This window comes from Oncorhynchus keta, chromosome 19, assembly GCF_023373465.1.
Source record: "Oncorhynchus keta strain PuntledgeMale-10-30-2019 chromosome 19, Oket_V2, whole genome shotgun sequence".
Taxonomy (NCBI): domain Eukaryota; kingdom Metazoa; phylum Chordata; class Actinopteri; order Salmoniformes; family Salmonidae; genus Oncorhynchus; species Oncorhynchus keta.
The window spans coordinates 79,030,937-79,055,430 of record NC_068439.1 but is presented as its reverse complement, the minus strand read 5'-3'; the positions used below and the strand labels follow the sequence as shown (position 1 = coordinate 79,055,430).

Genomic DNA, 24,494 nt, shown 5'->3' with positions numbered 1-24,494 from the left:
TATTTTCCATTCTTTACTTGTTTCATTAAATTGACCGTTATGACGGAAGCCTGGAGGTTTTCTAGGTGAAGATATTCGGGACGGCTTCTCCAAAATATCTAAATTGAGGAAGTGTGATCACGATTCTTTTTTTTTTTTTGCGATCTGCAGTAGACGTCTCAAGATGCCCACAAGCCTGCAGATGTGAGCTAAAGAGCACGTCTCAAGATGCCCACAAGCCTGCAGATGTGAGCTAAAGAGCACGTCTCAAGATGCCCACAAGCCTGCAGATGTGAGCTAAAGAGCACGTCTCAAGATGCCCACAAGCCTGCAGATGTGAGCTAAAGATCACGTCTCAAGATGATAAAGTGGACGTCATTTCCTCCGTTGGAATGCTGTTTTGTTTTAACAACAAGGGTTGCATTAAAATGACAATGAAAGTTGGCACAAAACGTATATATATATATATAGAGAGAGAGTCTATGACTAGGGTGGCTTTAGTCTGGAAAAAATATTTAGGGCCTTCCTCTGACACCCCGCCAGCAACATCTGTTTATACGGCCTTCTTGCTCAAACCGCGAGCAACACCTGTCAATCTCAGATATTTCTCTCAAAACAGAGATGTCGATTCGCACACAAGAACTAGTATTTTCAGAGGACGATGAAGTTAGTTGAAAAAGTAGTTTTTTGTTTTGTTATGTGTTTTTTTTTTTTAAATCTGCCATTATTGCTCTCCTGCCATGTAAAAAATAACACGGCAGATTTGGACGAGACTTTAAAATTACGGATATGCTGATTTGTGCTCGTGCACAATATTTACATGACCCCCATCTCCCCCAGTAAAACGAATAAGGATTTTGATTCATCATTAATTCTTCTTCATAAATCACCGTGTTAGGATCACATTTTTCCAGACATCGTCAGTGTCACTCGCTCACTGGCAGTCAAGGTGTTGCCTGACGTCGGACTGGTGCATCATCGTTATCATCATCATCATCATCACATGACATCCTGATGCCTTCACTGTGGAAAGTCAAGTGGGTTCAGAAATAGACCCGGTGGTGCTGGTTTCTGAATGTTCTCCACTCTGAGTGTACCTACCGACCACGCACTGTCACTCTAGGAGCACAGAGCTCAGTGAATCACTGCCGATGACAATGGCCCGAGCAGAGTGACTCAACAGATCGCACATCTCAATCAATGGCCGTTTTAGAATTGGACAGGATACAGATCATTGGGATATTGTGATGGCAGTGGGAGGAAAATCCTCTATAAGCCTGTTAAATGTTATTTATAAAGTGTTGGGAGGGAGACATCTTTTGAAAATTGAAAAGAAAGCAATAATCAAGAGCTGTATGAGACATCATGAGGCTCAGGAAATGACTTGTGTCGAGTTTTAAAAATCAACTCATCCTGACACCTACATAGCAGCCTGCCCGGAGAAGGGCTGTGTGAGCAATAGCCGATTAATATTTAACAACAAAAATGTGGTAAGAACATGTGGGGAGGGCTGCGTGCCCCCAAGGTGTGTCCCTCTCTCACCAGACAGACAGTGTGTCTGCTACAACTTGTATCACTCATCTTAAAATCACTGTGCCTTTACACAACACTCTTGTGACAGAGTTGTCGGACTGTAAAATGACGAAACAACCAGCCCGGTAACAACAAACCGGATAATAACGGCATTTTTAACCATGACACTTTTGTGGTTATGGTTAGTAACATGTCCAAGATATTTGAGAAGGTGGTAAAAGGCCTTATAATATACAAGACAATGGAGGCTTTCTAACAACCATGTAGCCTAGGCTACCAGTAGCAGCTGGAGCGAAACCGCAACAAAAAAGTACACAAATATATACATTGCCAGTCAAAAGTTTAGCTGTGTCCAGTCATTCATGGGTTTTTCTTTATTTTTGACTATTTTCTACATTGTAGAATAATAGTGAAGACATCAAAACTAGGAGAAAAAAAACACATATGGAATCATGTAGTAACCAAAAAAGTGTTAAACAAATGAAAAATATATTTTATATTTGAGACTCTTCAAAGTAGCCACCCTTCGTCTTGATGACCGCTTTTCACACTCTTGGCATTCTCTCAACCAGCTTCATGAGGTGGTCACCGGGAATGCTTTTCAAACCGTATTGAAGGAGTTCCCACAGAATGCTGAGCACTTGTTGGCTGCTTTTCTTTCACTCTGTAGTCCAACTCATCCCAAACCATCTCAATTGGGTTGAGGTCAGGTGATTGTGGAGGCCAGGTCATCTGATGCAGCACTCCATCACTCTCCTTCTTGGTCAAATAGCCCTTACACAGCCTGGAGGTGTGTTGGGTCATTGTCTGTTGAAAAACAAATGATAGTCCCGCTAAGTACAAACCAGATGGGATGGCGAGTCGCTGCAGGATACTGTGGTAGCCATGCTGGTTAAGTGTGCCTTGAATCCTAAATAAAATCACAGTGTCAGCAGCAAAGCACCCTCAAACCATCACACCACCTCCTCCATGCTTCATGTAACCGTAACAGCCTTGTTTCCATGAATGTTAACATTAGAAGCCTCCTCAAGTTTGTTTTATTCACTGCTTTAGCAGACTCTGCCAACCTGGATCTGAATCCTGGCTTAGGAAGACCCCCAAAAATTCTGAAATCTTCATCCACAACTACAACATTTTCAGACAAGATATAACAGCCAAAAGGAGGCGGTGTTGCAATGTACTGCAAAGATAGCCTGCAGAGTTTTGTCCTACTATCCATGTCTGTACCCCAACAATTTGAACTTCTACTTTTAAAAATCCACCTCTCTAAAAACAAGTATCTCACAGTTGCCGCCTGCTATAGACCACCCTCTGCCCCCAGCTGTGCTCTGGACACCATATGTGAACTGATTGCCTCCCATCTATCTTGAGAGCTCGTGCTGTTAGGTGAATGAAACTGGAACATGCTTAACACCCAGCCATCCTACAATCTAAGCTTGATGCCCTCAATCTCACACAAATTATCAATGAATCGACCAGGTACCACCCCAAATCCGTAAACACAGGCACCCTCATAGATACAGTGGGGCAAAAAAGTATTTAGTCAGCCACCAATGTGCTCTAGCAAACTTCAGACGGGCCTGAACGTGTACTGGCTTAAGCAGGGGGACACGTCTGGCACTGCAGGATTTGAGTCCCTGGCGGCGTAGTGTTACTGATGGTAGGCTTTGTTACTTTGGTCCCAGGTCTCTGCAGGTCATTCACTAGGTCCCCCCGTGTGGTTCTGGGATTTTTGCTCACCGTTCTTGTGCTCATTTTGACCCCACGGGGTGAGATCTTGCGTGGAGCCCCAGATCGAGGGAGATTATCAGTGGTCTTGTATGTCTTCCATTTCCTAATAATTGCTCCCACAGTTGATTTCTTCAAACCAAGCTGCTTACCTATTGCAGATTCAGTCTTCCCAGCCTGGTGCAGGTCTACAATTTTGTTTCTGGTGTCCTTTAACAGCTCTTTGGTCTTGGCCATAGTGGAGTTTGGAGTGTGACTGTTTGAGGTTGTGGATGGGTGTCTTTTATACTGATAACAAGTTCAAACAGGTGCCATTAATACAGGTAACGAGTGGAGGACAGAGGAGTCTCTTAAAGAAGAAGTTACAGGTCTGTGAGAGCCAGAAATATTGCTTGTTTGTAGGTGACCAAATACTTATTTTCCACCATAATTTGCAAATAAATTCATTAAAAATCCTACAATTGGTGGCTGGCTAAATACTTTTTTTCCCCACAGTATCATCCTAACCAACTTGCCCTCTAAATACACCTCTGCTGTTTTCAACCAAGATCACCCAAGACCAGGGTATCATGGAAGGATATTGATCTCATCCCGTCAGTAGAGGATGCCTGTTTTATTTTTATATTTTTTAAATGCTTTCCTCACCATCTTAAATAAGCATGCCCCATTCAAGAAATGTAGAACCAGGAACAGATATAGCCCTTGGTTCTCTCCAGACCTGACTGCCCTTAACCAACACTATGTCGTTCTGCATTAGCATCAAACAGCCCCGTGATATGCAACTTTTCAGGGAAGTTCGAAACCAATAGACACAGGTAAAGCCAAGGCTAGCTTTTTCAAGCAGAAATGTGCTACCTGCAACACAAACTCAAAAGTTCTGGGGCACTGTAAAGCCCATGGAGAATAAGCTGCCCACTGCACTGAGGATAGGAAACACTGTCACCACCGATAAATCAACTATAATTGAGAATTTCAACAAGCATTTTTCTACGGCTGGCCATGCTTTCCACCTGGTTAACCCTACCCCGGTCAACAGCACAGCACCCCCCACAGCAACTCGCCCAAGCTATCCCCATTTCTCCTTCTCCCAAATCCAGTCAGCTGAGGTTCTGAAAGAGCTGCAAAATCTGGACCCCTATAATTCAGACGAGCTAGACAATCTGGACCCTTTCTTTCTAAAAAAAAAAAGAAAAATTGCCAAAATTGTTGCCAGCCCTATTACTAGCCTGTTCAACCTCTTGTGTCATCTGAGATTCCCAAAGATTGGAAAGCAGCTGCGGTCATCTCCCTCTTCAAAGGGGAAGACACTCTTGACCCAAACTGCTACAGACCTATATCTATCCTACCCTGCCTTTCTAAGGTCCTCGAAAGCCAAGTCAACAAACAGATTACCGACCATTTCGAATCCCACCATACCTTCTCCGCTATGCAATCTGGTTTCAGAACTGGTCATGGGTTCACCTCAGCCACGCTCAAGGTCCTAAATGATATCTTAACCGCCATCGATAAGAAACAATATCATGCAGCCATATTCATTGACCTGGCCAAGGTTTTCGACTGTGGTGGTCAATCACCACATCCTCATTGGCAGACTCGACAGCCTTGGTTTCTCAAATGATTGCCTCGCCTGGTTCACCAACTGCTTCTCTGATAGAGTTCAGTGTGTCAAATCGGAGGGCCTGTTGTCTGGGCCTCTGGCAGTGTCTATGGGGGTGCCACAGGGTTCAATTCTCGGGCCTACTCTCTTCTCTGTATACATCAATGAGGTCACTCTTGCTGCTGGTGAGTCTCTGATCCACCTCTACACAGACGACACCATTGTGTATACTTCTGACCCTTCTTTGGACACACAAGCTTCAATGCCATACAACTCTCCTTCTGTGGCCTCCAATTGCTCTTAAATACAAGTAAAACTAAATGCATGCTCTTCAACCGATTGCTACCAGCACCTGCCCGACCATCCAGCATCACTACTCTGGATGATTCTGACGTAGATATTTGTAGTTGTCCACATATTCTAGGTGTCTGGTTAGACTGTAAACTCTCCTTCAAGACTCACATAAAACATCTCCAATCCAAAGTTAAATCTAGAATTGTCTCCCTATTTCGCGACAAAGCGGCCAACCATACCCTTGTAAAACTGACCATCCTACCGATCCTCGACTTCGGCGATGTCATTTACAAAATAGCCCCCAATACCCTACTCAATAAATTGGATGCAGTCCATCAGTGCAATCCGTTTTGTCACCAAAGCCCCATATACTACCCACCATTGCGACCTGTACGCTCTCGTTGGCTGGCCCTCGCTTCATACTCGTCGCCAAACCCACTGGCTCCATGTCATCTACAAGACCCTGCTAAGTAAAGTCCCCCCTTATCTCAGCTCGATGGTCACCATAGCATCACCCACCTGTAGCATGCATCTCTCTCTGGTCACCCCCAAAACCAATTCTTCCTTTGGCTGCCTCTCCTTCCGGTTCTCTGCTGCCAATGACTGTAACGAACTACAAAAATCTCTGAAACTGGAAACACTTCTCCCCCTCACTAGCTTTAAGCACCAGCTGTCAGAGCAGCTCACAGATTACTGCACCTGTACATAGCCCATCTATAATTTATCCCAAACAACTACCTCTCCCCCTACTGTATTTTCTTTTTTTGCTCCTTTGCACCCCATTATTTCTCTCTACTTTGCACATTCTTCCACTGCAAATCTACCATTCCAGTGTTTTACTTGCTATATTGCATTTACTTTGCCACCATGGGTCTTTTTTTGCCTTGACCTCCCTTATCTCACCTCATTTACTCACCTTGTATATAGACTTGCTTTTCTACTGTATTATTGACTGTATGTTTGTTTTATTCCAAGTGTAACTCTGTGTTGTTGTATGTGTCTAACTGCTTTGCTTTATCTTGGCCAGGTCGCAATTGTAAATGAGAACTTGTTCTCAACTTGGCTACCTGGTTAAACCAAGATTACATTTTAAAATTTAAAAATGTAAAAAATTGTAGAATAATAGTATAGACATCAAAACTATGAAATAACACATATGGAACCATGTAGTAACCAAAAGAACGTGAAGAATTTAAAATATATTTAGATTTGTTTTAAAGTGACCAACCTTTGCCTTGATGACAGCTTTGCACACTCTTAGCATTCGCTCAACCAGCTTCAATTAACAGTTGTGCTTTGTTCAAAATTAATTTGTAGAATTTCTTTCCTTCTTTATGCGTTTGAACCAATCAGTTGTGTTGTGACAAGCTAGGGGTATACAGAAGATAGCCCTATTTGGTAAAAGACCAAGTCCATATTATGGCAAGAACAGCTCAAATAAGCAAAGAGACATGACAGTCCATCATTACTTTAAGACAAAAGTCAGTCAACACAGAAAATGTCAAGAACTTTGAAATTGTGAAGTGGAAACGCCTAGGAGAACCAACAGCTCAGCCACGAAGTGCTAAGCCACACAAGCTCACAGAACGGGACCACAGAGTGCTGAAGCGCGTAAAAATCATCTGTACTTGATTTCAATACTCCCTACCTAGTTCCAAACGGTCACTGGAAGCAACGTCAGCACAGTTCATCGGTAGTTTCATGAAGTGGATTTCCATGGCCGAGCAGCCACACACAAGCCTAAAAATCACGATGAAGGCCCCCAAGGGGGTATTTGGATATAGCCACAGCATTCCACGTCACTCAGCCAAGCAGTGGTGTAATGCTCACCGCCATTGTACTCTGGCACAAATGAGTGATTAATCAGGCTTCACTATCTGGCAGTCCAGATAGTGGATTACCTGCCCAAATGCACAGTGCCAAATGTCAAGTCTGGTGGGGGAGGAGTCTGGGGTCTGGGGCTGTTTTTCAGGCCCCTTAGTTCCAATGAAGTTGGTAGCATTCCTGACTGCATGAATGTCCAACAGAGCTGTTTCCAGAAAATGTAATGTTAATTTCTCTGCCATAAGCCTTCTCCGTTGTTTTAGAAAGTTTGGCAGTACGTCCAACCAGCCTCGCAAGCGCAGACCACGAGTACAACGCAAGCCCAGAACCTCCACATCCGGCTTCTTCACCTGTAGAATCGTCTGAGACCAGCCACCCGATGAAACTATGGGTTTGCACAATCGAAGAATTTCGGCACAAATGGTCAAGACTCCATGGCAGGGAAGCTCATCTTCATGCTTGTCGTCCTCACCGGGGACTTGACCTGACTGCAGTTCGGTGTCGTAACCGACTTCAGTGGGGAAATGCTGACCTTCGATGGCCACTGGCCTGCTGGAGAAGTGATGAATCCTGGTTTCAACTGTACCAGGCAGATGGCAGACAGCGTGTATGGAGTTGTGTGGGCGAGCGGTTTGCTGATGTCAACGTTGTGAACAGTGCTCCAAGATGGCAGTGGGGTTATAGTAAGGCCAGGCATAAACTAAGGACAATGAACACAATTGCATTTTATCTATGATAATTTGAATGCACAGAGATACTGTGACAAGATCCTGAGGCCCATTGTTGTACCATTCATCCGCCACAGGCTCCGTAAGAAGCATCTCAAGGTCCTGGAGTGGCCTAGCCAGTCTCCAGACCTGAACCCAATAAAAAATCTTTGGAGGGAGCTGAAAGTCCGTATTGCCCAGCGACAGCCCCGAAACCTGAAGGATCTGGAGAAGGTCTGTATGGAGGAGTGGGCCAAAATCCCTGCTGCAGTGTGTGCAAACCTGGTCAAGAACTACAGGAAACATGTGATCTCTGTAATTGCAAACAAAGGTTTCTGTACCAAATATTAAGTTCTGGATTTTTGTTTTAGATTCCGTCTCTCACAGTTGAAGTGTACCTATGATAAAAATTACAGACCTCTACATGCGTTGTAAGTAGAAAACCTGCAAAATCGGCAGTGTATCAAATACTTGTTCTCCCCACTGTATGTATGTATGTATGTATGTATGTATGTATGTATGTATGTATGTATGTATGTATGTATGTATGTATGTATGTATGTATGTATGTATGTATGTACGTACACACAGATATAAGGGCTGGGCAATATGGCAAATAAACGATCACGATATCTATATATTTTTTAATTTGATAACGATAATTATCACGATGTTAATCAAATAATGTTTAAAAGGTGCATATCTGCTTCACATTCAAGAATGCCTTAACAAACCGTGGTTAGTGCGTCGGGCAAATAACAAAGATTGCAAGATCGAATCCTCCAAGCTGACAAAGTAAAAATCTGTCGTTCTACCCCTGAACAGGCAGTTAACCCACTGTTCCCTGATAGGTCGTCATTGTAAATAAGATGTTGTTCTTAACCGACTTGCCTAGTTAAATAAAGGTAAAAAAATATATATATATAATCATGTGAGCTACACATAAAATTATACTTGAAGGAAAATTGTTCCATGTTTGCAGCCAGGGAACACGCACCTGGGGTCAATTAAATTGACAAGCCTCTTGAAACCTTCCTTTTCGACTGTGCTAATTGGTAGCATGTCCTTAGCAATGCAATGCATAATAGCATTTGTGATGTCTTTGTCTTTTTGACATTTGCTTGTTGGGCACAAACGCTGTCTGTGTTGACTGCTCCTCGATTGGCTGGTGCTTTGAGGGGCGTTTATCAATACCGTAGCACATTAACTTCCTGCATGTTCCAAACAGTGATTTTGCTTCAGATGTTGAGAAAGGTGTGCCGTATTACCAGACTTGGTAGCCACAATTTGCACCGAACATTTGCTCTGCTCTTTGTCGGACTTCAAAAAGCCAAAACACTTCCAAATTACTGAAACAGTTTAACCCTTTTTCATCAATAATTTCTTCATGTGAAGCTGCTCCTTCTCCATGGCTATCATCGCCACTGTTTTAGCCTAAAAAAAAAAATCACTCATTTGTCATGGTTAATAGTGGCTACTCCATCACTCAAGGTGCTAAATGTTTTTTAGTGGGCGTATACCTCTCCACGTGCATATTGTCACTTCTCCGCACCTTCCTGCTGCGTCACAGAGGTGAACTGCTGTACCTAATTATTCTATTTCGACAATTTCGAAAATGAATCTAAAATGTTTTTAAATCGTTATTCAGGGAAGTAAATTACCTCGATAATTATTGATATAAAAATCGCCCAACACTCACACTACCAGTCAAAAGTTATTTTCCCTTAACCCTACCAACCCTCCCCTAATTGGAGTAAACTAATGAACACTTAACACTACTTCCAGCTTATACATACGATATATATATATTTTTTTACAATAGTTATCTTTTGGTTTGTTTTTAGTCCCATCCTTCAGCTACCCTCAACCCCTCCCATTTATCTCTGAACACCATCCAGTCCTTCAGCTCCCCTCAACCCCTCCCATTGATCTCTGAACACCATCCAGTCCTTCAGCTACCCTCAACCCCTCCCATTGATCTCTGAACACCATCCAGTCCTTCAGCTACCCTCAACCCCTCCCATCTATCTCTGAACACCATCCAGTCCTTCAGCTACCCTCAACCTATCCCATCTATCTCTGAACACCATCCAGTCCTTCAGCTACCCTCAACCCCTCCCATCCATCTCTGAACACCATCCAGTCCCATCCTTCAGCTACCCTCAACCTATCCCATCCATCTCTGAACACCATCCAGTCCCATCCTTCAGCTACCCTCAACCTATCCCATCTATCTCTGAACACCATCCAGTCCTTCAGCTACCCTCAACCCCTCCCATCTATCTCTGAACACCATCCAGTCCTTCAGCTCCCCTCAACCTATCCCATCTATCTCTGAACACCATCCAGTCCTTCAGCTACCCTCAACCCCTCCCATCTATCTCTGAACACCATCCAGTCCTTCAGCTACCCTCAACCCCTCCCATCCATCTCTGAACACCATCCAGTCCTTCAGCTACCCTCAACCTATCCCATCTATCTCTGAACACCATCCAGTTGATTTCTATTTGTCGTTATTGCAAATTGATGTGCCATGACATCTGCTAAAAATGTGTGTGACCGATAAAATTATATTTTTATATTTTTCATCTTTCAAAATGGTTGCATGTTGTGTTCATATTTTTGTTCAGTATAGCTTAGCTATAGATAGCATAACAACTTGCTTAGCTAGAGAAGATAAGGGTGGGTCAGTGAGATAGAGGGAAAGAGATTAGATGCCTGGGAGAGGGGGAGACAGAGAGAGACTCCTGGATGGGTGAGAGAGAGACAGAAAGACGTCTAGCTGGGAGATTGACAGCAGTAGGATTATCAAGGCTATTCAGACGTACAGTGGTTGAGCAACATCTAAAGCTAGTTCTGAAAGGCTAGATCTTCATTAACCACATTGTGTGTGTGTGTGTGTGTGTGTGTCACTGTGTGTCACTGTGTTTTAAACCCAATGGCAAGAGAAGAAACAGCTAATGCGCCAGGAGTTGGGATCAATTCCATTTCAATTCAGTCACTCCAGAAAGTAGCTTAAATACCAATTCCACTTTTCCCTGTAATGCACAGTACCACAGGCTAAATCAAATCAGAGATTTAATTCCAAACTAACTGACTAACATGTCACTCTGACCATTCCAAGCGGGTGCTCATTCTTATTTAAAGCCTCCTAGATGTAAGTAGGACAGCCAGGGAGGCAAGGCAGGGGTTTTGGCAGTGGCTTCACTCACACACTCTCGCTGCATCCTAAAAAAATGGCACCCTATTCCTTGTTTAGTGCACTACTTTTGAAAGGAGTCCTGGCCCTGGTCAAAAGTAGTGCACCAACTAGGGTGCCACTCGGGATGCAAACCACAGAACTATTTGGCCAGCACTCAAAGTCAGGGAAAAGAAGACATTTCAAGCCTCCACTCTCTTCAGTTAGTGATACCCCATTTCAAGCCTCCACTCTCTTCAGTTAGTGATACCCCATTTCAAGCCTCCACTCTCTTCAGTTAGTGATACCCCATTTCAAGCCTCCACTCTCTTCAGTTAGTGATACCCCATTTCAAGCCCCTACCCTCTTCAGTTAGTGATACCCCATTTCAAGCCCCTACCCTCTTCAGTTAGTGATACCCCATTTCAAGCCTCCACTCTCTTCAGTTAGTGATACCCCATTTCAAGCCTCCACTCTCTTCAGTTAGTGATACCCCATTTCAAGCCTCCACTCTCTTCAGTTAGTGATACCCCATTTCAAGCCCCCACTCTCTTCAGTTAGTGATACCCCATTTCAAGCCTCCACTCTCTTCAGTTAGTGATACCCCATTTCAAGCCTCCACTCTCTTCAGTTAGTGATACCCCATTTCAAGCCCCCACTCTCTTCAGTCAGTGATACCCCATTTCAAGCCTCCACTCTCTTCAGTTAGTGATACCCCATTTCAAGCCTCCCCCCACTCTCTTCAGTTAGTGATACCCCATTTCAAGCCCCCACTCTCTTCAGTTAGTGATACCCCATTTCAAGCCCCCACTCTCTTCAGTTAGTGATACCCCATTTCAAGCCTCCACTCTCTTCAGTTAGTGATACCCCATTTCAAGCCTCCACTCTCTTCAGTTAGTGATACCCCATTTCAAGCCTCCACTCTCTTCAGTTAGTGATACCCCATTTCAAGCCTCCACTCTCTTCAGTCAGTGATACCCCATTTCAAGCCTCCACTCTCTTCAGTTAGTGATACCCCATTTCAAGCCCCCACTCTCTTCAGTTAGTGATACCCCATTTCAAGCCCCCACTCTCTTCAGTTAGTGATACCCCATTTCAAGCCTCCACTCTCTTCAGTTAGTGATACCCCATTTCAAGCCTCCACTCTCTTCAGTTAGTGATACCCCATTTCAAGCCTCCACTCTCTTCAGTTAGTGATACCCCATTTCAAGCCTCCACTCTCTTCAGTCAGTGATACCCCATTTCAAGCCTCCACTCTCTTCAGTTAGTGATACCCCATTTCAAGCCTCCACTCTCTTCAGTTAGTGATACCCCATTTCAAGCTTGATTCTGGCCACCTTGCCTGCAAAGTGTTGAGATTAAACGAAAGTAGGAACCTCTCCCCATAGGTCTCTCTGTCTATACCCTCCCATCCCATTCCCTATAGGTCTATACCCCCCTCTCTCTCCCTATAGGTCCATCTCTGTCTACACCCTCCCTATAGATCTCCCCCCTCCCTATAGGTCTATCTCTGTCCATATAGAGGAGAGGTAATGGGAGGGTGACCCGACATGTTTTACTCTAGTCTCAGTCAATTCTCTCTCCCTCCATCTCACCAGTCCAGGTCTTCCCAAACTGGAGTACGCCAAATAAAAATGTGATTCACATTTTCAAACAGTACATTTATATTTTCCAACGGGGCTTTACATTTGGGTGAGGTCCCCACCCACCCGAGTAGCCTCGTTTCACTACCAAAAATCAAATGAAACCATCTGGGTGTTCAGCGAAATAAAACCAATGTCAAATACAGGTAGGCTAGTCAAATAATTAACATCCAATCACATTAACCGTTACTCTCTCACAGGAAACCTTCACTCTTGCGCAGACATTAAGAAAACGAAACATGACAATTTGAAAAATAAGCCACGGGAGTTTTTTTGAGCAAGAATAAAGAGGACTTGAGTAGTAAGACTGAACTGGCACAGCTCCTGGTATATATCGGTTACGTTTATGGGGGGGGGGGGTCAATTAAAGAAGACATCCTCTTCTGCAAACCACTGGAAACCAGGACAACATGAGAGGATATGTTTAAAGTACTGGACAAGCTTTGTGACATCAAATGGACTTTGGTGGTCAAGATGTGTTGTTATCTGTACTGATGGCGCAAAAGCCATGACAGGGAGACATAGTGGAGTGGTAACACGCGTGGAAGCAGTAGCTCCAGACGACACCACTGCAGCATCCACCGAGAGGCTCTTGCTGCCAAGAGAATGCCTGAAAGCTTGAAGAGACATTTTGGACACTTCAATGAAAACGCTTAACTTTGTTAAAGCAAGGCCCCTGAAGTCCCTCGTATTTTCTGCATTATGCAATGATATGGGCAGCGACCATGTAACGCTTTTACAACATACAGAAGAGCTCTGGTTATCAAGGGGAAAAGTGTTGACACGTTTCTTTTAATTGAGAGACTCACACGACTGTCCTATCTGGGTGATGTTTTTCACCTGTCTGACCTCTTGGATGATGATGAGTTTCTCACACGACTGACCTATCTGGGTGATGTTTTTCACCTGTCTGACCTCTTGGATGATGATGAGTTTCTCACACGACTGACCTATCTGGGTGATGTTTTTCACCTGTCTGACCTCTTGGATGATGATGAGTTTCTCACACGACTGACCTATCTGGGTGATGTTTTTCACCTGTCTGACCTCTTGGATGATGATGAGTTTCTCACACGACTGACCTATCTGGGTGATGTTTTTCACCTGTCTGACCTCTTGGATGATGATGAGTTTCTCACACGACTGACCTATCTGGGTGATGTTTTTCACCTGTCTGACCTCTTGGATGATGATGAGTTTCTCACACGACTGACCTATCTGGGTGATGTTTTTTCTCACCTGAATGATCTGAATCTAGGATTACAGGGACTCTCCGCAACTATATTCAATGTGTGGGACAAAATTGAGGCTTTGATTAAGAAGTTGGAGCACTTTTCTGTCTGCATTAACAAGGACAACACACAGGTCTTCTCTGTCTGCATTAACAAGGACAACACACAGGTCTTTCCATCATTGTATGATTTTTTTAGTGTGCAAATGAACTCAAGCTTACAGACAAATGTGATATAGCGAAGCACCTGAGTGACCTGGGTACTCAATTACACAGGTACTTTCCCCGAAACGGATGACGCAAACAACTGGATTCGTTATCCCTTTCATGCCCTGCCTCCAGTCCACTTACCGATATATGAACAAGAGAGACTCATCGAAATTGCAACAAGCGGTTCTGTGAAAATAGATTTAAATCAGAAGCCACTGCCAAATTTATGGATTGGGCTGCGTTCAGAGTGTCCTGCCTTGGCAAATCAAGCTGTTAAGACACTGATGCCCTTCGCAACCAGGTACCTATGTGAGAGTGGATTCTCGGCCCTCACTCGCATGAAAACTAAATACAGGCACTAATATATATATATTTTACACTCAACTCTCACTCCTCTATTTTTTATATATACATATAACCCTCAACTCCCACTCTTCTCCTCAACATCTCTTCCCTAGAGTGAGTATCATAAGTATTCACTTCCCTTGTATCAATAAATAAACATTTGCATTACAAAGTGGGGAAATTAAATAACTAAAATATAGTTGCTGCATAAGAATTCAACCTCCTTGTTCAGGCAAGCACATCTTAGGTCAGGAGTCAAATTTGGTTGAACAAATTACATAATATATTACATGGACTAGAGGTGGGAATGGTTATAATCAAATGGACATTAGTATTCAATTACATGGGAGAGTTTTTTCCTTTTTTTTTTTAAATAGATGTTTTTAAAAAGGTCAGAGGTTCCATGTGTAGCAAGTGAAGTGAGAGATTTATAAATCAATGCAAAATGGAATTAAATTTACAGAATTAAGTTGGCTAAATCAGAAGTAGTATACGACAATGATCAAACAACAGGAAGGCTGTTGTTTCATTACACAAGTTGCCTACGGGGAGCATAGCAAAATAGCCTCAATTAGCCTTGCTACTTTAGCTAGCTTATTGAGACAGCTACCGTAGCCAGCTAGCTTATTCAGACAGCTACCGTAGCCAGCTAGCTTATTGAGACAGCTACCGTAGCCAGCTAGCTTATTCAGACAGCTACCGTAGCCAGCTAGCTTATTAAGAGAGCTACCGTAGCCAGCTAGCTTATTAAGAGAGCTACCGTAGCCAGCTAGCTTATTAAGAGAGCTACCGTAGCCAGCTAGCTTATTGAGACAGCTACCGTAGCCAGCTAGCTTATAGACAGCTCCTCTCGCACCCCTCCCCCTGCTCCTCTCTCTTGCCCCTCCCCCTGCTCCTCTCGCGCCCCTCCCCCTCTCACGCTCATCCCCCTGCTCCTCTCTCGCGCCCCTCCCCCTGCTCCTCTCTCGCGCCCCTCCCCCTTGCTCCTCTCTCGCACCCCTCTCACGCTCATCCCCCTGCTCCTCTCTCGCGCCCCTGCTCCTCTCGCGCCCCTCCCCTGCTCCTCTCGCGCCCCTCCCCTGCTCCTCTCCCTGCTCCTCTCTCGCGCCCCTCCCCTTGCTCCTCTCGCGCCCCTCCCTTTGCTCCTCTCGCGCCCCTCCCCTTGCTCCTCTCGCGCCCCTCCCCTTGCTCCTCTCGCGCCCCTCCCCACCCTTCTACTGGAACAGAGAAATGCAGTACACCAGTTCGGGTGAGGCTCCATTTACGTATTTAAAATAAATAAAAAAATTAGATTTTAAATTGTAAAACAAAGCTTTACTACTCCTTTGAACCACACTTATTTCAACTATCTGAAAAACATAGACTTCCTTTGTGTGAATAATAGGGATTGACATGATTTTTGAATGACAAGGCTACCCCTTCCTCAGTCCTGCATAGATACAACATCTGTAAGGTACCCAAGTATCGAATTCATTTGAAGCACAGATTCAACTACAAAAGCTTTTTTTTTTTGAGCTTTTTTGAAAGTCTCATAAAGAAGGCCAGTGATTGGTAGTTGGGTAACAATAACAACATCAGACCATGAATAAGCATGGTCTAGTTAATAAAGATGTTGTGGGTGATGTATTAAACCCCCCCCCCAGACACAACAAAGATACAGTCGTCCTTCTGAACTGAACTGCGGGACTGGAAGGAAACTGTTCAGGGAGTTCACCATGAGGTCATTGGTGATTTTAAATAAGCTACAGAGTTTAATGGCTGCGATGGAAGGAAACTGTTCAGGGAGTTCACCATGAGGTCATTGGTGATTTTAAATAAGCTACAGAGTTTAATGGCTGTGATGGGAGAAAACTGAGGCTGGATCAACAACATTGTAGCTTCTCCATAATAACGACCTAAATGACGAAAATACAAAATATTACTATACATGGATCCTGTTTGAAACAAGGATGTTAAACTGCAAGAAAACACGTCAAATAAAATACATTTTTTGGCCTAAATGCAAAGCTTTGTGTTCGATTTGCCCCAAACATATCTCCTCATATGGTAAATCACTGCATCACGATATGGGGCAAATCGAACACATCTCCTTATATGGTAAATCACTGCATCACGATATGGGGCAAATCGAACACATTTCCTCATATGGTAAATCACTGCATCACGATATGGGGCAAATCGAACACATCTCCTTATATGGTAAATCACTGCATCACGATATGGGGCAAATCGAACACATCTCCTTATATGGTAAATCACTGCATCACGATATGGGGCAAATCGAACACATCTCCTTATATGGTAAATCACTGCATCACGATATGGGGCAAATCGAACACATCTCCTTATATGGTAAATCACTGCATCACGATATGGGTGGTTATGCTTGACATCAGCAAAAGACTGGGGATTGTCAGGATAAACAGAAACAGGACAGAGCTAAGCACAGGCAAAATCCTATAGGACAACCTGCTTCAGTCTGCTTTCCACTAGACACTGGGAGAGGAATTCCCCTTTCAGCAGGACAATAACCTACAACACAAGGCCAAATCTACACTGGAGTCGCTTACCAACAAGCCAGCGAATGTCTTACAAATTTTTTTTTTTTAAATGGACAAATATTTCACAATCCAGGTGTACAAAGCTCTTAGAGACTCGCTACCAAAATGTTGTTTCTAACATCAAATATAATTTTATTTGTCACGTTTCATAAACAACAGGTGTAGACCAATAGTGAAATGCTTACTTTACCAGTCCTTTTCCTTTGTCGGTGATCAGTCCCCACCACCGGCATGTCATTGCCAAACTCGATGATGGTGTTGGGAGCAGGTCAGGGATAGGTAGAAAATGTCAGTGAAGGCGCATGCTCGGAATACGTGTCCTGGTATTCAGTCTGGCCCCGCGGCCTTGGCGAATGTTAACCTGTTTAAAACGTCTTACTCACATCGGCTACAGAGATCGAGATCACACAGTCATCTGGAACAGCTGGTGCTCTCATGCGTGGTTCAGCGTTGCTTGCGTCGAAGCCAGCATAGAAGGCATTTAGCATTGCTGGGCAGTTCGCGGCTGGGTTTCCTTTTGTAATCCGTGATAGTTTGCGAGCCCTGCCACATCCGTTGAGCATCAGTGCCAGTAGGTTTTGATCTAAGTCCTGTATTGACGCTTTGCCTGTTTGATGGCTACTCAGAGGTAGTAGCGGGATTTCTTATAAGTATTCGGATTAGTGTCCCGCTCCATGAAAGCGGCAGCTTTAGCCTTTAGCCTTTAGCTCAGTGCGGATGTTGCCTGTAATCCATGGCTTCTTCCGTGTACAGTGCATTCGTAAAGTATTCAAACCCATTATTCTAAAATTGATTGTTTTTCCCACCCCATCAATCTACACTTAATACCCCATGAGGTTTAGAAATGCGATGACAGCCTCAAATCTTCTTGGGTATAAAGCTACAAGCTTGGCACACCGGTCTTTGGAGAGTTTCTCCCATTCTTCTCTGCAGATCCTCTCAAGTGCTGTCAAAGCTGGGGAGCATTGCTGCACAGCTATTTTCAGGTCTCTCCAGAGATGTTTTGGCTGGGCCACTCAAGGACATTCAGAGACTTGTCCCGAAGCCGCTCCTGCGTTGCCTTGGCTGTGCGCTTAGAGTCGTTGTCCTGTTGGAAGGTAAACCTTCGCCCCAGTCGGAGGTCCTGAGTGCTCTGGAGCAGTTTTTCATCAAGGATCTCTGTACTTTGCTCCATTCATCTTTCCCTTGATCCTGACTAGTCTCCCAGTCCCTGCCACTGAAAAACATCCTCCCAGCATGATGCTGCCACCACCATGCTTCACCGTAGGGATGGTGCCAGGTTTCCTCCAGATGTGACACTTGGCATTCAGGCCAAAAAGTTTATTCTTGAGAATAAATTCCAGAGAATCTTGTTTCTCATGGTCTGAGAGTCCTTTAGGTGCATTTTGGCAAACTCCAAGTGGGCTGGCATGTGCCTTTTACTGAAGAGTGACTTCCATATGGCCACTCTACTATAAAAAGTCTGATTGGAGTGCTGCAGGGATGGAAGAACCTGCCAGAAGGACAACCATCTCCAGAGAGGAACTCTTGAGCTCTGTCACGAGTCACCATGGGTTCTTGATCACTTCCCTGACCAATGCCCTTCTCCCCCCATTTCTCAGTTTGGCCGGACAGCCAGCTCTAGGAAGAGTCTTGGTGGTTCCAAACTTTTTCCATTTAAGAATTATGGGGGCCATTGTGTTCTTGGGGACCTTCAATGCTGCCGACATTGTTTGGTACCCTTCCACAGAGCTATGCCGCGACACAATCCTGTCTCGGAGCTCTACAGACAATTCTCATGGCTTGGTTTTTGCTCTGACATGCACTGTCAACTGCAGGACCTTATATAGACAGGTATGTGCCTTTCCAAATCATGTCCAATCAATTGAATTTACTACAGGTGGATTCCAAGCAAGTTGTAGAAACATCTCAAGGATGATCAATGGAAACAGGATGCACCTGAGCTCAATTTCAAGTCTTATAGCAAAGGGTCTGAAACAATATTTCCAGGTAGCCTGGTGGTTAGAGCATTGGACTAGTAATCAAAAGGCTGCAAGATTGAATCCCCGAGTTGAACAAGGCAGTTAACCCACTGTTCCAAGGCCGTCATTGAAAAATAAGAAATTGTTCTTAAATGACTTGTCAAGTTAATAATTGTTCTACTGTATTATTAACTGTATGTTTTGTTTATTCCATGTGTAACTCTGTGTGTTTGATGTATGTGTTGAACTGCTATGCTTTATCTTGGCCAGGTTGCAGTTGTAAATGAGAACTTGTTCTCAACTCGCCTACCTGGTTAAATAAATAAAATTAAAATAAAAAAGGTCAAATTAATTCAAAAGCAATCCGTTTGTGTTTTTATACATTTGCAAAAATTTGTAAAAAACAATTTTCACTTTGTCATTATGGGTTATTGTGTGTAAATTGATGAGGGTAAAAAAATATTTTATACATTTTAGAATAAGGCTGTAATGTAACCAAATGTGGAAAAAGTCCAACGGGAAGGGGTCTGAATACTTTCCGAATGCACTGTGAGGTCACAGTGGGGACGAAGTCGTCCATTCACTTCTTAATGAAGTCGGTGACTGATGTGGTAAACTCAACGTTAAAAATCGGATGAATCCCAGAACATATTCCAGTCTGTACTCGCGAAACAGTCCTGTTGCTTAGCATCCGCTTCATCGGACCACTTCTGTATTGAGTGCGTCACCGGTACTTCCTGTTTTGAGTTTTTGCTTGTAAGCAGGAAGCAGAAGAATAGAGTTGTGGTCTGATTTGCCAGAAATATATTGATTTACTCAGTGGGGAAATGGAAGTAAGCATTTTTGTTCGACAGTGGATGCCATGTGTATCCCGTACATGTAACTAATCCATCTTAAAACTTGGGATGGATACTTATCTAAATCAAGGTATATTAGTGTTTTGTATGTAGATTGTGGGCAACAAAAAAAAAAAAAAATTCAATCCATTTTAATCCCACTTTGTAACACAATGTGAATAAATCTAATGGGGGTACTTATGATACCCCATGCATCTCTCTTCTCCTCATTCCTCCCCCCCTTCCCCCCCTCTCCTCTTGTGTTATGCTGCCCACGTCATCCACATTTACCCTCCAGCTATAAAAATCTCCTCCTGTCCTCACGGAGTACGGAGGTTAGGGAATGGGACGTCTCTGCTGTAAATGCTTATAGTTTCTGGGTGGCTCGGCAGTGGAGTGGCTACAGAGGAGATCCTCTTTGTACAGAATCATTTAATAGGCCCTCTTATCCAGTTTTACACTCTTGAGAAAAAGATTTATCTTGCTCCTTTTAAAAATAAAAATAAATCAGTCTCTGTCAAGTAACCGCAATTGAGGGAACAGTTACTGTAGGAGAGATTATAATAAAATCAGAAGATGTGTTAACTGCTCCTGCTCCGTTCTTTGTAAATTGGTTTCGTGGTCTGATTGTTAAAGTTATTGGGTTTTTTTCTTGGGGGGGGGGTCAGCCATGTATACAATTATGATTATATGTTATGGGTTGTGTTTCACAGTGGTATGGAATGTGTACTGTATGTGGATGGTGATGTAAAAACCATGTTTAAAATCTTCCTTCTCACAATGGCTGGTCTGAACCCTGACATAACGAACCCAGACATGCAGTCCGAGCCGGCACTAAGCAAAATGTTGTTGCCGCTGATGCACACCCCAAATGTTCAAATATGCACCATGTGTATTCTACTATTCTACCTCTCAACAGGAAGTTGAGACGTGACTGAGAACCTTTAGATGTACGTACACTCACACACACACACTTGAGAAAATTATTCATACCCCTTGACATTTAGTTGTGTTACAGCGCGAATTCACAATGTGTTGAATATATATTTTCTCACTCATCGACACACTGACATCATAATGTCAGTGGAAACGTGTTTAGACATTTGCTAATTTATTGAAAAAAATGAAATACAGAAATATCCCAGTATTCTCATCCCGAGTCAATACAAGTTAGAGTCACCTTCGGCAAGGATTATAGCTTTGAGTCTTTGTGTTAAGTCTCTAAGAGAGTCTCCCTTTACCTCCCTTATCTCACCTCACTTGCTCACATTGTATATAGACTTATTTTTCTACTGTATTATTGACTGTATGTTTGTTTTACTCCATGTGTAACTCTGTGTTGTTGTTTGTGTCAGAACTGCTTTGGTTTATCTTGGCCAGGTCACAATTGTAAATGAGAACTTGTTAAATAAATAAATAAATAAATGAGCTTTGCACACCTGGATGTACAATATTTGTACATTTTTTTATTCAAGCTATGGTTGTTGATCACTGCTAGACAAATGACTTAAGTCTTGCCATAGATTCAAGCAGATTTAAGTCAAACAGAAGCATTCACCATCTCCTTGATAAGCAACTCCAGTGTATATTTGGGCTTGTGTTTTTGGCCTTGTGTTTAAGGTTGTCGTCATGCTGAAAGGGGAATTCATCTCCCAGTGTTTGGTAGAAAGCAGACTGAAACCAGGTTTTCCTCTAGGATTTTGCCTGTGATTAGCTCCATTCCATTAATGTTTTTATCCTGAAAAACCTGGATACAGTCCTTAATGAGTACAAGCATACCCATAACAGGATGCAGCCACCACTATGCTTGAAAATATGGAGAGTGGTACTCAGTAATGTGTTGTATAAAACACTTTGTACTCTGGACAAAAAGTGAATAGCGTTGCCACATTTTTTTGCAGTATTACTTAGTGCCTCGTTGCAAAAACAATATTTGTATAAATGTAAAAGCTTCCTTTTCAGTCTGTCATTTAGGTTAGTATTGTGGAGTAACTACAATGTTGTTGATTCATCCTCAGTTGTCTCCCATCACAGACATTAAACTCAGTAACTGTTTTTAAAGTCACCATTGGCCACATGGTGAAACCCCTGAGTGGTTTCCTTCCTCTCCAGCAACTGAGTTAGGGAAGGACACCTGTACCTTTGTCGTGACTGGGTGTATAGATTTGGCTTTGGCAGTATACCATATACATTGTATACTTGGATATTTGGAAAAAGCCACAGGATGGTTTTTCAATATCGTCAAAACTATTTATTTGAAGATGTTTTGTTTTAAAGTGGAAAAAGGTGTGTGAATACTTTGAAGGCATTGTATTTGTAATTTTACGTGGGCCGCCAGTTGCCCATCCCCGTCATAGGTTTGCCATTTGGGACAAAGCCCAGATCTCAGGCAGCCTTGGCATTATGAGATTGACGACAGCAGAGAAGATGAGATGTTCATTTGCAAATGTGTTAGGATTTTGACGCAAACAGGCAGCACGACAGACGGCATCTAAAAGCCATCTATCTGCTGCCTGAAATTAATCTGCTATGTTGTTTTTCAATCCTCTCTCAAAACCAGACATGTTGAACCAATCACTGCTGAACCAACCACACCACTCAACCACTAGTCTGACAAATGAATACAGATGGGCTCCTGTTGACATATCCATTTAGAGGCTGTTACGACCGCGTGTGTCCATCCCCCCCGAGGAGAGAGGCTGCACGCACGCCACAGGTGGACGACCCACCAGTAACACACAGGGAGGGCAAGGCACTGGAGGGGGGCTAACAAATTACCGTTCTGGGCCGTTGTGGTGATTACGTCCTCCCCCTAACCATCACAACCAGGTGTAATCATGACACTCAGATAAAAACACCATGAGAGCAAAGCAGTGCCTTGTGGAATGCATTTCTATAAATAACAAGTCTATTTTGTGATTTTTTTGAGCAACAGTATCCACTACTGTAAAACAAGTCTCATCTGACTGAAGTGACTGTTGCTTATTCACTCCTACATTCCAATGATTTTAGAACAACCTACCCCCCTCAAAGACAAGCCCCTCAACAAAAAAAAATAAATCACCCACACACCCTTCTGCTGCCTTGGCTTGTCTTCTCAACAATGCATGAGAACACCACCCACGCACCCTGCAGACGAGAAATAGTGATGCAAAAATGGTCAACCATCATATCCATCAAAGTTCCGCCTTCAATGAAGAATGATGTCTTAAAAAAAAAAGAAGCGGGGGGATTGACACAAACAGGAAGTGCCAACAAATAAGGAGGCTAAATAAGTGATGTCAAATGGAGAGATCAAGTAGTTTGTGATGTGGATGTTTCCATAGAGAGACTACTAAAATTACTACTGGTATTATTAGCATTCTAATTATATAGTTATTTCCCTATACAAATCTTCTTATTCCATACCTACCTACAGTATGGGCTTTAGGGGCACCTGGGGGTACGTTGTAACACCCATACCAGTGATGGCCAGGTGAGGTGGCCAGGTGAAGCTATGTAAAACCCAAGAAGAGGCCCTGTGGCAATGTTCCATTACCCAAAAAAAATCACTATTAGGCATCAAACAAATGGTTATGATGTTTATCTAATCTCTGGTTCCTGTTATTGTCAACGGCCGTCGTTGTCCACATTTCTGACTGACAACAAAATGACTGGGGGTAAACTTCGCTGCGAGCATGATATAACTTGGACTAAAGGGTTCTGAAATGTGCGATATGAATTTTCTGGGAAGATTTTCAATTCAATGAATATACAAAAGACGTCATACCTAATTCTTTCAATATCACTAACGTTATTATATATTGGCATAAAACAAAACAAATCTACCTGCTAGTTATTATGAGCAATCAAATTGTGCTAAACCATATCGAGTTGCCCCCACATGCCATGATTCCCAAACCAAGGGGACAGCTGGTTCCAGTCAGCCAGCAGCAACGCGTGGTCATCTTGTTGTGAAGGAGAGAGAGAGGGAGATGGGAAAACAATTGTCGCGAATATCAGATTATTCAACTTGATTCGATGTGCGAAGGTCTGCTTCAGGAGACACGTCCAAAATATATCTGCATCAGTGTGTCGCCGATAGATTTGATGTTATGCATGGCTAGCAAATGAATGAATACAACACAACGTGCATCTTTCGTCGTAACTAAACTTTTCACTCCCAATTTTCAGCTGCTCCTCAACTTAACGTTTGTTGCATCTACCTTTATTAACTGATTTCAATTGAACAGTAATGGCATGTACATTTATGAGCTAACTGTATAGCTCATACCACAAATACACATCCGTGGGCTTTCTGAAAATAACGGAATATTTTCTCCACCTCGCCACAGCACAGTGTGCATCATGGCATGCGATGTCATTAATAAAACCGGAGCAGAAAACTCACCTTTCCTCTCCCCACCTCCGCCGTTCTCAGAGAGACACAGATTCCAGGAAAACCTCTATCACAATGTTTGGCCACAAGGTGAGCGTCGAGTCTCTAGATTTTCACCACGACAAAAAACGTCAAAATAGTATTGTCTTTTCTTATCCGTTGTTCCCTTTACTCCAGTTTCTCCTTCCTTTTTGCTATCGTTCAAAACTTGGAAGTTCATACACAAAGTTGCTTGACAGCCTCCGCCTCGGTCGCGCTGCAGCTGCTGGAGAGATGAGGTCACTGCAAGTCAACTCTTTAACGCTGCAGCAACTCTCGCGATAAACTGGAAGGGAAATAACGCGAAAAAGGATGGAGAGAGAGAGAGCGAGCGAGCGAGAGAGAGAGAAAGAGAGACCGTTCCGTTGCTCTGGCAACAGCAGCCAGCTAAACTGCTGTGTAACGGAGAAGGCAATGAATCCCACCAATTCAATGGCAACTGGGGTGGTA

General features: G+C 43.3%; 1 pseudogene; it reads right to left on the bottom strand.

Moving 5' to 3' along the window:
• LOC118376513 (signal-induced proliferation-associated 1-like protein 1) overlaps positions 1-24,275 on the bottom strand; it is a 417,378-nt pseudogene extending 393,103 nt beyond the window's left edge.
• Positions 24,276-24,494: the final 219 nt, after the last annotated feature.